We start from the raw sequence: 16,754 nt of genomic DNA on the forward strand, positions 1-16,754 counted from the left end.
CAGAAACTCTACAAGCTAGAAGAGAGTGGATCCCAATATTTAAAGTCCTGAAAGAGAGGAACTTTCAGCCACGAATACTATACCCATCAAAGCTATCCTTCAAATATGAAGGAGAAATAAAAACATTCACAGATACAGAAAAGATGAGGGAATTTATCATCAGAAAACCCACACTCCAGGAATTACTAAAGGGGGTTCTCCAATCAGATACAAAGAGCAAAAAAAAAAAAAAAAACAAAAACAAAAAAACCCCAACAAAGCCACAAGTAAAAGCTCCAAGAAGAACATAATAAAACAAAATTTAAATTGTGACAACAACAAAAAGAAAGGGGGGGGGAGAGGAAGGAGATTAACAGTAGCAAAGGACGATGGAGTGCAAAAGTACTCACAAAATAGTGCGCTACAATGAACAGGGTAGGAACCCTTTTCATTACTTAAAGGTAACCACCATTGAAAAAACCACCACAGAAGCACATGAGATAAAAAAGATAGCAACAGAGGAAAGATGTATGGAATACAACCAAATAAAAACAAAAGATAGAAAAACGAAAGAGAAGGATCAAACAAGACACAAAACTAACAGAAAGCAATCTATTCAATATAAAATGGCAATAGGGAACTCACAAGTATCAATAATTACACTAAATGTAAACAGATTAAACTCATCAATAAAAAGGCACAGAGTAGCAGAATGGATTAAAAAAGAAAATCCAACTGTATGCTGCCTACAGGAAACTCATCTAAGTAACAAGGATAAAAACAAATTCAAAATGAAAGGCTGGAAAACAATACTCCAAGCAAATAACATCCAAAAAAAAACAGGCATAGCAATACTCATATCTGATAATGCTGACTACAAGACAGCAAAAGTACTCAGAGACAAAAATGGCCATTTCATAATGGCTAAGGGGACACTGAATCAAGAAGACATAACAATTCTTAATATATATGCACTAAACCAAGGAGCACCAAAATATATAAGACAGCTACTTATTGACCTTAAAACAAAAACTGACAAAAATACGAATCATACTTGGAGACCTCAATACACCGCTGATGGCTCTAGAACGGTCATCCAAACAGAGAATCAACAAAGATATAGTGGCCTTAAACAAAACACTAGAGCACCTGGATATGATAGACATCTACAGGACATTTCATCCCAAAGTGACTGAGTATACATTTTTCTCCAGTGTACATGGATCATTCTCAAGAATTGACCATATGTTGGGCCACAAAAACAACATCAGCAAATTCAGAAAAATCGAAGTTGTGCCAAGCATATTTTCTGATCATAAAGCCTTGAAACTAGAATTCAACTGCAAAAAAGAGGAAAAAAATCCCACAAAAATGTGGAAACTAAACAACATACTTTTAAAAAATAAATGGGTCAAAGAAGAAATAAGTGCAGAGATCAAAAGATATATACAGACAAATGAAAATGACAATACAAATATCAGAATCTATGGGATGCAGCAAAAGCAGTGATAAGAGGGAAGTTCATATCACTTCAGGCATATATGAACAAACAAGAGAGAGCCCAAGTGAACCACTTAACTTCACACCTTAAGGAACTAGAAAAAAAGAACAAAGACAACCCAAAACCAGCCGAAGAAAGGAGATAATAGAAATCAGAGCAAAAATAAATGAAATAGAGAACAGAAAAACTATAGAAAAAATTAATAGAACAAGGAGCTGGTTCTTTGAAAAGATCAACAAAATTGACAAACCCTTGGCAAGACTTACCAAGGAAAAAAGAGAAAGAACTCATATAAACAAAATCCAAAATGAAAGAGGAGAAATCACCACGGACACCATAGATATACAAAGAATTATTGTAGAATACTATGAAAAACTTTATGCCATTAAATTCAACAACCTAGAAGAAATGGATAAATTCCTAGAACAATACAACCTTCCTAGACTGAGTCAAGAAGAAGCAGAAAGCCTAAACAGACCTATTAGTAGAGAAGAAATAGAAAAAACCATTAAAAACCTCCCCAAAAATAAAAGTCCAGGCCCTGACGGCTATACCAGCGAATTTTATCAAACATTCAAAGAAGACTTGGTTCCTATTCTACTGAAAGTCTTCCAAAGAATTGAAGAAGAAGCAATACTTCCAAACACATTTTATGAGGCCAACATAACCCTCATACCAAAACCAGGCAAGGATGGCACACACACAAAAAACTACAGACCAATATCTCTAATGAATACAGATGCTAAAATACTAAACAAAATACTAGCAAATCGAATACAACAACATATTAAAAAAATAATACATCATGATCACCTGGGATTCATCCCAGAATCTCAAGGATGGTTCAACATACGTAAAATGGTTAACATAATACACCATATCAACAAAACAAAGAACAAAACCACATGATCTTATCAATAGACGCAGAAAAGGCTTTCGATAAAATACAACACAATTTTATGTTTAAGACTCTCAACAAAATGGATATAGAAGGAAAATATATTGACATGATAAAGGCCATATATGATAAACCATCAGCTAACATCATATTAAATGGCACTAAACTGAAGGCTTTCCCCCTTAAATCAGGAACAAGACAGGGTTGTCCACTCTCTCCACTCTTATTTAATGTGGTACTAGAGGTTCTAGCCAGAGCAATCAGACAAGACAAAGAAATAAAAGGCATCCATATCGGAAAAGAAGAAGTAAAGGTATCACTTTTTGCAGATGATATGATCCTATACATCGAAAACCCCAAAGAATCCACAAAAAGACTACTAGAAACAATAAACCAATACAGTAAGGTTGCAGGATACAAAATTAACATACAGAAGTCAATAGCCTTTCTATATGCCAACAACGAAACAATTGAGAATGAGCTCAAAAGAATAATCCCCTTCACGATTGCAACAAAAAAGATAAAATACTTAGGAATAAACATAACAAAGAATGTAAAGGACTTACATAATGAAAACTATAAACCATTGTTAAGGGAAATCGAAAAAGATATAATGAGATGGAAGAATATACCTTGTTCTTGGCTAGGAAGAATAAATATAATCAAGATGGCTATATTACCCAAAGCAATATACAAATTTAATGCAATTTCCATCAAACTTCCAATGACATTTTTTAAAGAAATAGAGCAAAAAATCATCAGATTTATATGGAACTATAAAAAACCCCGAATAGCCAAAGCAATCCTAAAGAAAAAGAATGAAGCTGGGGGCATAACAATACTTGACTTCAAACTCTATTATAGGGCCACGACAATCAAAACAGCATGGTACTGGCAGAAAAATAGACACTCAGACCAATGGAACAGAATAGAAAGTCCAGAAATAAAACCACATATATATAGTCAAGTAATTTTTGATAAAGGGGCCAACAACACACAATGGAGAAAAGAAAGCCTCTTCAATAAATGGTGCTGGGAAAACTGGAAAGCCACATGCAAAAGAATGAAACTGGACTACAGTCTCTCCCCCTGTACAAATATTAACTCAAAATGGATCAAAGATCTAAACATAAGACCTGAAACAATTAAGTACATAGAAGAAGACATAGGTACTCAACTCATGGACCTGGGTTTTAAAGAGCATTTTATGAATTTGACTCCAAAGGCAAGAGAAGTGAAGGCAAAAATTAATGAATGGGACTACATCAGACTAAGAAGTTTTTGCTCAGCAAGAGAAACTGATAACAAAATAAACAGAAAGCCAACTAAATGGGAAATGATATTTTCAAACAACAGCTCAGATAAGGGCCTAATATCCAAAATATACAAAGAACTCATAAAACTCAACAACAAACAAACAATCCAATAAAAAAATGGGAAGAGGACATGAACAGACACTTCTCCCAGGAAGAAATACAAATGGCCAACAGATATATGAAAAGATGCTCATCTTCTTTAACTACTAGAGAAATGCAAATCAAAACTGCAATGAGATACCACCTCACACCTGTTAGATTAGCTATTATTAACAAGACAGGTAATAGCAAATGTTGGAGAGGCTGTGGAGAAAAAGGAACCCTCATACACTGTTGGTGGGAATGTAAAGTAGTACAACCATTATGGAAGAAAGTATGGTGGTTCCTCAAAAAACTGAAAATAGAACTACCTTATAACCCAGCAATCCCTCTACTGGGTATATAACCCCAAAACTCAGAAATATTGATACGTAAAGACACATGCAGCCCCATGTTCATTGCAGCATTGTTCACAGTGGCCAGGACATGGAAACAACCCAAAAGCCCATCAATAGATGACTGGATAAAGAAGATGTGGCACATATACACTATGGAATACTACTCAGCCATAAGAAATGATGACATCGGATCATTTACAGCAAAATGGTGGGATCTTGATAACATGATACGAAGTGAAATAAGTAAATCAGAAAAAACCAGGAACTGCATTATTCCATACGTAGGTGGGACATAAAAGTGAAACTAAGAGACATTGATAAGAGTGTGGTGGTTATGGGGAGAGGAGGGAAAGCGAGAGGGAAAGGGGGAGGGGGAGGGGCACAAAGAAAACTAGATAGAAGGTGACAGAGGACAATCTGACTTTGGGTGATGGGTATGCAACATAATTGAATGACAAGATAACCTGGACTTGTTATCTTTGAATATATGTATCCTGACTTATTGATGTTGCCCCATTAAAAAAATAAAATTATTTAAAAAAAATGAAACCACAAAACCTTAATTGTAAAAAAATGCACTTTCTTAACTTTAAACTTAACCTAAGCTTAACATTACATATTTTTCATTTAATCATCACCTGTTTTTGCCTTTTTGGCTGCACTTTTGGCACTTTCACTTGCAGGACTTTTGAATGAAAATCTATCCAAAGAGGTTTGTTTTTGCCTGCCTTTTAAAGTGTTATGGAAATGTGAAAAAAAAAGTGTCATTAAAAAATGCTGAAGCACGACCAGTTGAAACTTTTTCTGGGTGTTTCTTTCCAATGAAACTTGAAAGCTTCTCCCACATTGCCAGCATGTCTTTAATTTCACTTGTAGAAATCACTTCCTCTGACTCCACCTCCTCCTCACTACTAATCTCTTGCAGAAGCTCTGTATGTTGCATCATCTGTAGCTTCTTCAACTTCTCAGTTGAGAGTTTCTCCTCATGTTCCTCGACAAGCTCGTTTACATCACCTTCATCTACCTCCAGACCCATCGACTTTCCAAGGGACACAATCTCCTCCAACGCTTCTACCTCGGTCTTGGTCTCTGGTTCAAATCCTTCGAAGCCCCTGTCTGCAATAACATCAGGCCATAACTTTTTCCATGCCGAGTTCAAGGTTATTCTTGTAACCTCTTGCCATGCCAAGTCAATAATGCGTAAACATATCACGATGTTGTAGTGATCTTTCCAAAACTCTCAAAGGGTTAGATTTGTATTCTTAGTCACCTCAAAGCAGCAGCAGAACAAGTGCTTTGTGTAAAGCTTTTTTATTTATTTATTTTTATTTTTTTAATGGGGTGACATCAATAAATCAGGATACATATATTCAAAGATAACAAGTCCAGGTTATCTTGTCGTTCAATTATGTTGCATACCCACCACCCAAAGTCAGATTGTCCTCTGTCACCTTCTATCTTGTTTTCTTTGTGCCCCTCCCCACCCCCTATCCCTCTCCCATTCCCCCCTCCCCCCCGTAACCACCACACTCTTATCAATGTCTCTTAGTTTCACTATTATGTCCCACCTACGTATGGAATAATACAGTTCCTGTTTTTTTCTGATTTACTTATTTCGCTACGTAAAGACACATGCAGCCCCATGTTTATTGCAGCATTGTTCACAGTGGCCAGGACATGGAAACAACCAAAAATCCCATCAATAGATGACTGGATAAAGAAGATGTGGCACATATACACTATGGAATACTACTCAGCCATAAGAAATGATGACATCGGATCATTTACAGCAAAATGGTGTAAAGCTTTTTAAAGTTGGAAATGACCTGCTGATTCATAGGTTGCAAGATTTAAGTCGTGTTGGCTGGGAGGTAGAGGACTTACACGAATTTGAACTCATCAAGAATGTCATCTTCAAGACCAAGTGGGTGGGTTGGAGCATTTTCAAGGATTAGTAATGCTTTCATCGGGAGTTTATTTTCTTTAAGATATTTCTTCACTGCAGGACCAAAGATGAGATTTACCCATTCAATGAAAAACTGCCATGTAACCCATGCCCTAGCATTGGCGCACCACATAACCTGCAGTTTTTCTTTAAGAATCTTGTGAGTCTTAAAGGCTCAAGGATTTTTGGAATGATACACTAGCAGTGGCTTTACTTTACAGTCACCGCTACCATTTGCACACAAATGTAAGGGTCAGATGGTCCTTCATGGGTTTATGGCCTGGCAGCTTCTTCTCCTCTGTGGTGATGAAAGTCCTCTGGGGCATTTTTCCCCAAAACAATCCTGTTTTGTCACAGTTGAACACTTGTTAGGGGATGTAGCCTTCCTTTGCTATAAGCACAGCAAAACATTCAATGTACTCCTCAGCTGCCTTAACGTCAGCACTCGCAGCTTCACCATGCCTCACCACCGAGTGGATGCCAGATCTCTTCCTGAAATTTTCAAACCAGCCATGACTTGCCTTAAACGTATCTTCTGCTGCCTCTTTTGAGGTTGATGGCTCTTTCTTCTACAAGTCGTCGTAAATAATACATGCCTTTTCTCATATTACAGTCTCCATCACTGTATCTCCTGCCAGCTCTTTCTCTTTCACCCACACCAGCAGAAGCTTCTCCATTTCTTCATGAATATTTGTCCTTAATTGGGACAGAATTGTAGTTCCTTTCACTGGATTTGCACTTTTGATGGCATCCTTTTGTTTAAGAATGGTACAAATTGTAGATGTATTGCAGTCGTACAGCCTTGCCAGTTCAATCACTCGTACACCACGTTCATGTTTTTCTATTATTTCTTGCTTTACTTCTATCAACATCATTCTCTTCTTCTTCTCACCACTGTCCTTTACACTCACTTTCTTCGGCCCCATGATAGCACACAAAAAAAATTAGTAAAAAATGCAAAAATGATGCAAGAACGAGTACAATGCACAAGATTCAACCTGATTCTGAGGGTAACACGTGAGAAAGAACGTGTTACCAATTTTCCTAACACCATTTATTAAGGAGACTGTCTTTTCTCCATTGTATACACTTTCTTTCTTTGTCAACTATTAATTGACCATAAAGGCATGGGTTTATTTTTGGGTTCTTTGTTCTGTTGCTGATGTTGTGCTGCTGATACTGGACCCGTGCGCCAAGGCACCAACTAGCTGCAGCTTCCTGAATCACGACTGGTATCTCGAAATTTCACTTGGATCTCAAACAAAAATACGGACGGAGTCTCAGCTTGTATCTTTAAAAATTTGTATGTTGGTCTACTCGTATCTAAAGGTACCACTGTATATGATTTTGGATTTTTCCTTCACCTTCTTTGATCCTGTTCCCTCTTCCCTCTGACAGCTGTCCACGTGTTCTCTGTGACCCTGCTGCTGTTTCTATTTTGTTCCTCAGTTTATTGTGTTCATTAGATTCCACATATACGTGAGATCATATGGTACATGTCTTTCCCTCCCTGGCTTATTTCACTTTGCATAATAATCTCCAGGTTCATCCATACTGTGACAAAAGATAAGCGTTCCTTCTCTTTTATGACTGTGTAGTATTTTATTGTGTAAATGTACCACAGCTTTTTTATCCACTCATCCACTGATTGGATCTCTTTTTAGATCTTGGCTATTGCAAACAATGCTGCAATAAACATGGGGGTACATATCTTCTTTTGAATTAGTGTTTTGGGATTCTTAGGATATATTCCTACAAGTGTAATAGCTGGGTCATAAGACAGTTCATTTTTATTTTTTTGAGGAAATGCCATACTGTTTCTCACAGTGGCTGCACTAGCCTACAGTCCCACCAGCAGTGCTGGAGGGTTCCCTTTTCTCCAGACCCTCGCCAGCCATTGTTGTTTGTTGATTTGTTAATGAGTGCCATTCTGGTAGGTGATATCTCATTGTGGTTTTAATTTGCATGTCTCTTATGATTAGTGATTTGTTTCTAATCATAAGAGATTATGATTAAATGTTCGATGTTTAATCATACATTTCTTCTTACATTTATTGGTCCTCTATATGTCCTCTTTGGAGAAGTGTCTATTCAGGTCCTTAGCCCATTTTTAGTCTTTTTTTTTTTTTTTGTATTTTTCCGAAGCTAGAAACAGGGAGAGACAGTCAGACAGACTCCCGCCTGCGCCCCGACTGGGATCCACCCGGCACACCCACCAGGGGGCGACACTCTGCCCACCAGGGGGCGATGATCTGCCCCTCCAGGGGCGTAGCTCTGCCGCAACCAGAGCCACTCTAGCGCCTGGGGCAGAGGCCAAGGAGCCATCCCCAGCGCCTGGGCCACCTTTGCTCCAATGAAGCCTCGGCTGTGGGAGGGGAAGAGAGAGACAGAGAGGAAGGAGAGGGGGAGGGGTAGAGAAGCAGATGGGCGCTTCTCCTGTGTGCCCTGGCCGGGAATCGAACCCGGGATTTCTGCACACCAGGCCGACGCTCTACCACTGAGCCAACCGGCCAGGGCCCTTAGCCCATTTTTAAATGGGATTGTTTACGTTCCTGGTGTTGAGTTTTAGAAGATCTCTATAAATTTTGGTTATTAACCCCTTATCAGACATCGGTGAATATGCTCTCCCATACAGTGAGTTGTCTTGTTTACTTTGTCAATACTGTCTTTTGCTGTGCAAAAGATTTTCAGTTTGATATAGTCCCATTTTTTAATTTTGTCCTTTATTTTCTTTGCCTGAGGAGATATATTGGTAAAAATATTGCTTTGAGAGATGTCTGAGAGTCTACTGCCTATGTTTTCTTCTAGGATTTTTATGGTTTCACAACTTACATTCAAGTCTTATATCCATTTTGAGTCTATTTTGGGGGATGTTGTAAACTGGTGGTCTAGTTTCATTTTTTTGCATGTATCTCTCCAATTTTCCTAACACCATTTATTAAGGAGACTGTCTTTTCTCCATTGTATACACTTTCTTTCTTTGTCAACTATTAATTGACCATAAAGGCATGGGTTTATTTTTGGGTTCTTTGTTCTGTTCCATTGATCTATATGCCTGTTTTTATGTCAGCATCAGGCTATTTTGATTACAGTGGCCCTGTAGTATAGCTTGATATCAGGAAGTATGATACCTCCCACTTTGTTCATTTTCAAGATTGCTGAGGCTATTCAGGTCCTTTTTTTGGTTCCATATAAATTTTTGGAATATTTGTCTAGATCTGTGAATTATGCCTTTGGTATTTTATTTGGAATTGCATTGAATCTATAGATTGCTTTGGGTAGTATGGACATTTTAATGATGTTAATTTCTCCTATCCATGAACACAATATATGCTTTCAATTGTTTGTATCTTCCTCAACTTCTTTTTTCGATGCCTTATAATTTTCCAAGTAATACCTCTTTGGTTAAATTTATTCCTAGTTACTTTATTTATTTATTTTTATTACAATAGTAAATAAGATTGTTTCCTTAATTTCTATTTCTGATAGATCGTTATTGGTATATAGAAATGCCACTGATTTCTGAATATTAATTTTATATTCTGCCACTTTGCCGAATTCATTTATCATTCTAGTAGTTTTTTGGTGGAGACTTTAGGGTTTTCTGTGTACAGTATCATGTCATCAGCAAATAATGACAGTTTACTTCTTCTTTTCCAATTTGGATGCCTTTTATTTCTTCTTCTTGTCTGATTGCTGTGGCTAGGACTTCCAGAACTATGTTGAATAAGAGTGGTTAAAGGGGGCCCCCCTGCCTTGTTCCTGATCTTAAGGGAAGTGCATTTAGTTTTTGCCCATTAAGTATGATGTTGGCTGTTAATTTGTGATATATCACCTTTATTATATCGAGGTATGTTCCCTCTATTCCCACTTTGCTGAGAGTTTTGATCACAAATGGGGCTTGATTTACTTTTTTGTGTGTTTGACAAGACAGAGAAAGAGACAGAGAGGAACAGACAGACAGGAAGAGAGAGAGATAAGAAGCATCAATTAATTCTTTGTTGTGGCTCCTTAGTCTCCTTAGTTGTTCATTGATTGCTTTCTCATATGTGCCTTGACCAGGAACCTGCAGCAAAGTGAGTGACCCCTTGCTCAAACCAGCAACCTTGCGCTCAAGCCAGCAACCTTGGGCTTCAAGCCAGAGACCTTTAGGCTCAAGCCAGAGACCATAGCGTCATGTCTATGAATCCACGTTTAAGCCAGCGATCCTGCGCTCAAGCTGGTGAGCCCACGCTCAAGCTGTATAAGCCTGCACTCAAGCTGGTGACCTGGGGTTTCAAACCTGGGTCCTCCGTGTTCCAGTCTGACGCTCTATCCACTCTGCCACCACCTGGTCAGGTGGGGGCTAGATTTTATCAAATGCTTTTTCCGCATCTATTGCTAAGATCATGTAATTTTTATCCTTCTTTTTGTTTATGTGATGAATCATGTTTATTAATTTGCAAATATTGTAACAGCCATGTTTCCCCAAAATAAATCCCACTTGATCATGGTGTATGATCTTTTTAATGTATTGCTGCATCCGGTTTGCTAATATTTTGTTGAGTATTTCAGCATTTATGTTCATTAGGGATATTAGCCAATAGTTTTCTTCTTTTAATGTCTTTACCTGGTTTTGGAATGAGGATAATAGTTACCTCATAAAAGAAGCTTGGAAGTCTTTCCTCCTCTTGAATTTTTTGGAATAGCTTGAGAAGGATAGGTGTTAGTTCTTTGAATATTTGGTAAAATTTGCCTATGAAGTCATCCAGTCCAGGATTTTTGTTTGCAGAGAGTTTTTTTGACATCTCTTTCAGTTTCACATGTTGTAATTGGGGTGCTCAGGTTTTCTGATTTTTCCAGATTCAGTTTTGGAAGACTGTATATTTCTAGGAATTTATCCATTTCATCCAGGTTGTCTGATTTTTTGGCTGATAGTTCTTCATAGTATTTTCTTACAATCCTTTTAAATTTCTGTGATGTCAGTTGTTACTTCTCTTTCTCTTCTGGTTTTATTTATTTAGGTTCTCTTTTTATCTTTCTTGATGAGTCTGGTTAAAGGTTTGTCAATCTAGTTTACCTTTGCAAAAGCCAGCTCTTTGTTACATCGATCTCTTGTATTGTTTTTCTTTCTTTTTTTTTTAAGCCTCTATCTCATTTATTTTAGCTGTGATCTTTATTATTTCCTTCTTTCTAGTTCCTCTGGGCTTTATTTCTTGTTCTTTTTTTAGTTCTTTTACGTGCAGAGTTAGATTGTTTATTTGAGATTTTTCTTGCTTCTTGAAGTATGCTTGTTTTTTTATGTATTTATTCTTTTCTTTCTTTTTTTAAGTGAGAGGAGAGGAGATAGTGAGACAGAGTCCTCATTTGCCTCAACCAGGATCCACCCAGCCACCTAGTCTTGGGTTGATGTTCCAATCAACCGAGCTATTTTTAGCACCTGAGGCTGATAAGCTCAGATCATCTGAGCTATTTTAGTGCTTGTGGCAGATGATTGAACCAATCTAGCCACTGGCTGCAGGAGAGGAAGAGGGAGAGAAGGAGGAGAGGGAAGGGGAGAGAAGCAAATGGTTGCTTCTCTTGTGTGCCTTGACCAGGAATTGAGCCCGGGGATGTCCATACACCAGGATGATACATTATCCACTGAACCAATTTGCCAGGGCTAAGGTATGCTTGTAATACTATGAACTTCCTTCTCAGGACTGCTTTTGCTGTATCCCATTGATTTCAGGTTGGATGTTCATTTTCATTTGTTTCAGGGAAATTTTTGGTTTCTTTCTTGATCTCATTGTTAACCCGTTCATTATTTAATAGCATGCTATTTAACCTCCAAGTGTTTGAATATTTTTCAGTTTTTCTATTGTAGTTGATTTCTAGTTTCATGCCATTGTGGTCAGAGAAGACGCTTGATATGATTTTAATCTTCTTAAATTTATTAAGACCTGGCCCTGGCCGTTTGGCTCAGTGGTAGAGTGTCGGCCTGGCGTGCAGAAGTCCCGGGCTCGATTCCCGGCCAGGGCACACAGGAGAAGCGCCTATCTGCTTCTCCACCCCTCCCCCTCTCCTTCCTCTCTGTCTCTCTCTTCCCCTCACGCAGCCGCAGCCAAGGCTCCACTGGAGCACAGATGGCCCGGGCGCTGGGGATGACTCCTTGGCCTCTGCCCCAGGCGCTAGAGTGGCTCTGGTTGCAACAGAGCGACACCCCAGAGGGGCAGAGCATCACCCCCTGGTGGGTAGAGCATCGCCCCCTGCTGGGCGTGCCGGGTGGATCCCGGTCGGGCGCATGCGGGAGTCTGTCTGACTGTCTCTCCCCATTTCCAGCTTCAGAAAAATACAAAAAAAAAAATTATTAAGACCTGTTTTGTGTCCTAATATGTGGTCTATTCTAGAGAATGTACCATGAGCACTTGAAAATAAAATAATGTACATTTTGCTGCTTTGGGGTGAAATGTTCTGAAGATACTAATTAAATCCAGTTGATCTAGTGTGTCATTTAAGGCTGCTGTTTCTTTGTTGATTTTCTGTCTGGAGAATCTATGCATTGATATCAGTGGGGTCTTAAAATTTCCTACTATTATTGTATTGCTGTCAATCTCTCTCTTTATGTCCATCAAAATCTGTTTTATATATTTAGTACTTCTATATTGGGTGAATAAATATTTATAATGGCTATATCCTCTGGTTGGATTGCTCCCTTTATCATTATGTAGTGACTTTCTTTGTTCCTTCTATAACCTTTGTTTTAAAGGCTATTTTGTGAGATAGAAGTATTACTAGCCCAGCTTTTCCTTTATTTCTATTTGCATGAAATATTTTTTTTCCCATCCCTTCACTTTCATCTACCTGTATCTTTAGTTCTGAGGTGGGTCTCTTGTAGACATCATATATATGTTTGTTTTTTCATATCCATGCTGCTACCCAGGTCTTTTCATTGGAACATTTAATCCATTTGCATTTAAGATTATTATTGATATGTACTTATTTATTGCTATTTTATTATTTAAACTTATACTCTTCTTTTTCTTGATTTCTTTTTTGCTTTCCTTGTTTTATAACAGGCCCTTTAACATTTCTTGCAGTACTGGTTTGATGGTCATAAACTCCTTGAGCCTTTTTATTATTTATTTATTTATTTATTTATTTTTGGTCTGAGAAACTCTTTATTTCTCCTTCAATTTAAATGATAGCTTTGCTGGATAGAGTAGTCTTGGTTGTACGTTCTTGTTTTACATCACTCTGAATATTTCTTGCCAATTTCATCTGGCCTAAAGTGTTTTTGTTGAGAAGTCAGATATCAGCCTATGGGAGCTCTTTTAGGTAATTAATTGCTTTTCTCTTGCTGCTTTTAGGATTCTTTCTTTTTCTCTTATCTTTGGCATTTTAATTATGATTTGTCTTGGAGTGGGCCTCCTTGGGTTCTTCTTTAATGAGATGTCCTCAAACAATTTCTCTAGCCATTGTTCATTCTCTTCTCCTTCAGGAACCTTTATGATGTGGATGTTGTTTCACTTGATGCTGTCGCAGAGGTCTCTTAAAGTTTCTTCAGCCTTCTTGAACCTCTTTTCTTTTGCTGCTCTGCTTCTGTGCTTACATTTATTTTGTCTTCTAAATTGCTGACTTGAGCCTCTGCTTCATCCAACCTGCTGTTGATTCCTTCTAATGCAGTCTTCACTTCATATATTGTATTTGCCATTTCTGATTGGTTCTTTTTTATGGTTTCAATGTGGTTTTTTTTTTTTTTTTTTTTTTTTTTTTTTTTTTTTTTTTTTTTTTTTTTTACAGAGACAGAGAGAGAGTCAGAGAGAGGGATAGACAGGGACAGACAAAGAGGGATGGAGAGATGAGAAGTATCAATCATTAGTTTGTCGTTGCGCATTGCAACACCTTAGTTGTTCATTGATTGCTTTCTCATATGTGCCTTGACCGCAGGCCTTTAGTAGACCAAGTAACCCCTTGCTTGAGCCAGTGACCTTGGGTCCAAGCTGGTGAGCTTTTGCTCAAACCAGATAAGCCCGCGCTCAAGCTGGCGACCTCAGGGTCTCAAACCTGGGTCCTCGGCTTCCCAGTGCAATGCTCTATCCACTGTGCCACCACCTGGTCAGGCCAATTTTTTTTAATGCTCACTATCTTTTTGTTTAAGTTCTCATTGTGACCATTCATTCTAACTCTAAGATCCTTGAGTGTCCTAATAACCATGATTTTAAACTCTGCCTCTGGCAGTTTGGTTACTTCCATTTCATTTACTCCTTTTTCTGGGGATTTCTCTTGTTGATTCATTTGGTTCATATTTCTTTATCTCCCCATTTTGTCTGTGTATAAGTTATCTCTGCTCTGACTCCCAAATTTGTTGGGCTGTCTTGATGAAGAAGGTGAGCTCAGTGGTACTAACCTCCAGGCCACCTGAGCTCTTTGCTCTAGGAATGTTTCTTGAGAGTTATATTTGCCCTCCTGTTGTGCCTGAGTTTTGGATGATATTGGTTTTTTTTTTTTGTGGGTAGAAGTTAACACTTCAGGCTGGCTGGCTCTAAGTGTAAAACTTGATCATGTGTATTAGATACTATGCAGTGTCTGTCTTTGGGGTGTACTTATTCTCAGCAGGGTTTGGTGCCTGCTGAACTCCTCCTTTAGGCATGCTGCTTGTGTGGCTTATTGAGTCTAGCTTTGGTGAGGTCTGCAACCCACTACTGGTTGTGTTGGTTTTTGGTCCACTTGGGCGAGCTTTGGGTACAGATTGATGTCAGACATTGTTGTAATGCACAATGGGCTACCTGTCTGTAGCTACCACTCTGTTCACTGTTTGTGTTTTCTGTGCCTGTGTGTGTGTGGGAGGGGCCAACCTCTGTATAGGATTGATTTCTTCCTCCTTAGATTTGACAGGAACTCCATGGAAGTGCCTAAGTCTTCACTTTTTAGCTGCTCCACCTCCTCTTGCAGCTGCCTGGTCTTCCAATAGAGTCTTCTGTAGAAAGACTGTAGAGTGGGCTCAGATTGGCCTCACCCTACCAACCCTTTCACAGGTGGCAAGCTTGGTGGGTTAGGGCAACTGAGGTTGGGAGAGTAATGTTAGTGAGATCCCCTACTTGGAATGTCCCTTGGGCAGGAGCTTAGTACAGGGAAAGTATTCCCTACTCCAGAGCTTAATCCCTCAGCCACTGCTGGATACTCTAATTGTATTTTTCCCCAGAGAGGTGAGCAACAGGTTCAGGGGGGGTGGGGCTAACTGTCCCTTCTGCAAGAGTTCCTTTAGCTGAGGAATCCTGGTCTAAGGGAGGAAGATTGAGAGAGTCTTCCACTGGGGCTCATTGTGACTCTTTCTCTAAATGGTGGCTAAGCCCCTCATTTGGTCCCAACTATAGGCTCCAAGGAAGTCACACTTCAAATATCTGAACTCTAGGCCTCTCCTTTCCCCCCCTGTGGAACTTAGCACAATGGAACTGGTATCCAGGAGTTGGACTGGCTGACTTGTCAGGCTCTACCTCATCTAATGTACGTGAGCTGCTGTGCAGGTGCTGACCACAGAAAGCAGAATTTGCCTCAGCTGGGTTTGGTACCTGCTAAGCTCTCCCTTTGGATATGTTGCTAGTAAGGCTAGTTGGATCCTGCTCTGATGTTGTCTGTAGCTAGCCACTAGATGTGTTAGTTTTGGGCCTCTTAGGAGGGGAACCTGGTGTTAGCCAGGGTAAGACACTGCCTGTGACTGGCCCTCAGCAACCTTTTTGGAGCTATAAGAAATCTAGAGTTTGTAGCTGCCTCTGCTGGGTTGCATTGTGCATGGAAGAACCAAGCTTTAGACCTAGGCTGGCTTTTACCAGCACTGGGCTTGGGGGCAAATCAGCATAAGACCCAAGGTTCCCTGAGAACCTGCTGCCTCTGTCTGCTGGCTGCTTGGAGTTAATCAGGTATTAGGAAAAGTGGTGGATGTGTCTCCCATCCCAGGGCTCCTGGTGTTGATCTGTCTTCAGTTTTTTCACAGACCTCAGTAGGGTGTGGCCACTAGGAGTCTAGTGGGTGTGGTCTCTGAAACCCAGAGATTTGGACTGCCCACAATCTGGACAGTTTCTTCTGAATCTTTCATGGTTTGGAAGCACCAGTCATATTCTCAGGAAAGTGGGGGGAAAGCTCTATTCTCAATGCCAGACAACTGAGTCACTATTGCCCCCTGACTCTTCCAACTCCCTGCTTCCTGATCAAGGCTGCTTACTTCTCAGTATAGCCCAATCTCCATAGGGTGGGGCAAGAGAGATTCTCAAAGGTGGGGCAGTTGCTTTCCCCCAAGCTAATTCCACAGGGAGGGGACTGCTCCACCCAAGAAGGATGTTGGCTGCTATGTTAGAGAATGATTCACCACAGCAGTTTTGGTGGCTGAACTTCACCATATCTCTCCCTGAGGTTGCCAAATTCACACTCTTCTCATGTGACTTTATCCCTCTCAACCTTCCCTCCACCAGAGCCCAGGGTAAGTGGCTGTGAACAAGATTTTCTCTGTTGGCCCTTTAAGAGGGTGTCTGCATCTTTGAGATCTTTCATCTCTTTCCCACAGACAGAAACTTTGCCACTTTTCACTACCAAATGCTATGTGGGCACTTCTTTTAATCTCTGATGTGCTAGGCTGGGGCGCCCAGCCTGGGGCTTAGGACCCACACCTCTCAGGGAAAACCTCTCCACAGATGAGCATCTCTCCAAATCCTCAGCTGCCACT

This window comes from Saccopteryx bilineata, chromosome X (assembly GCF_036850765.1).
Source record: "Saccopteryx bilineata isolate mSacBil1 chromosome X, mSacBil1_pri_phased_curated, whole genome shotgun sequence".
NCBI lineage: Eukaryota > Metazoa > Chordata > Mammalia > Chiroptera > Emballonuridae > Saccopteryx > Saccopteryx bilineata.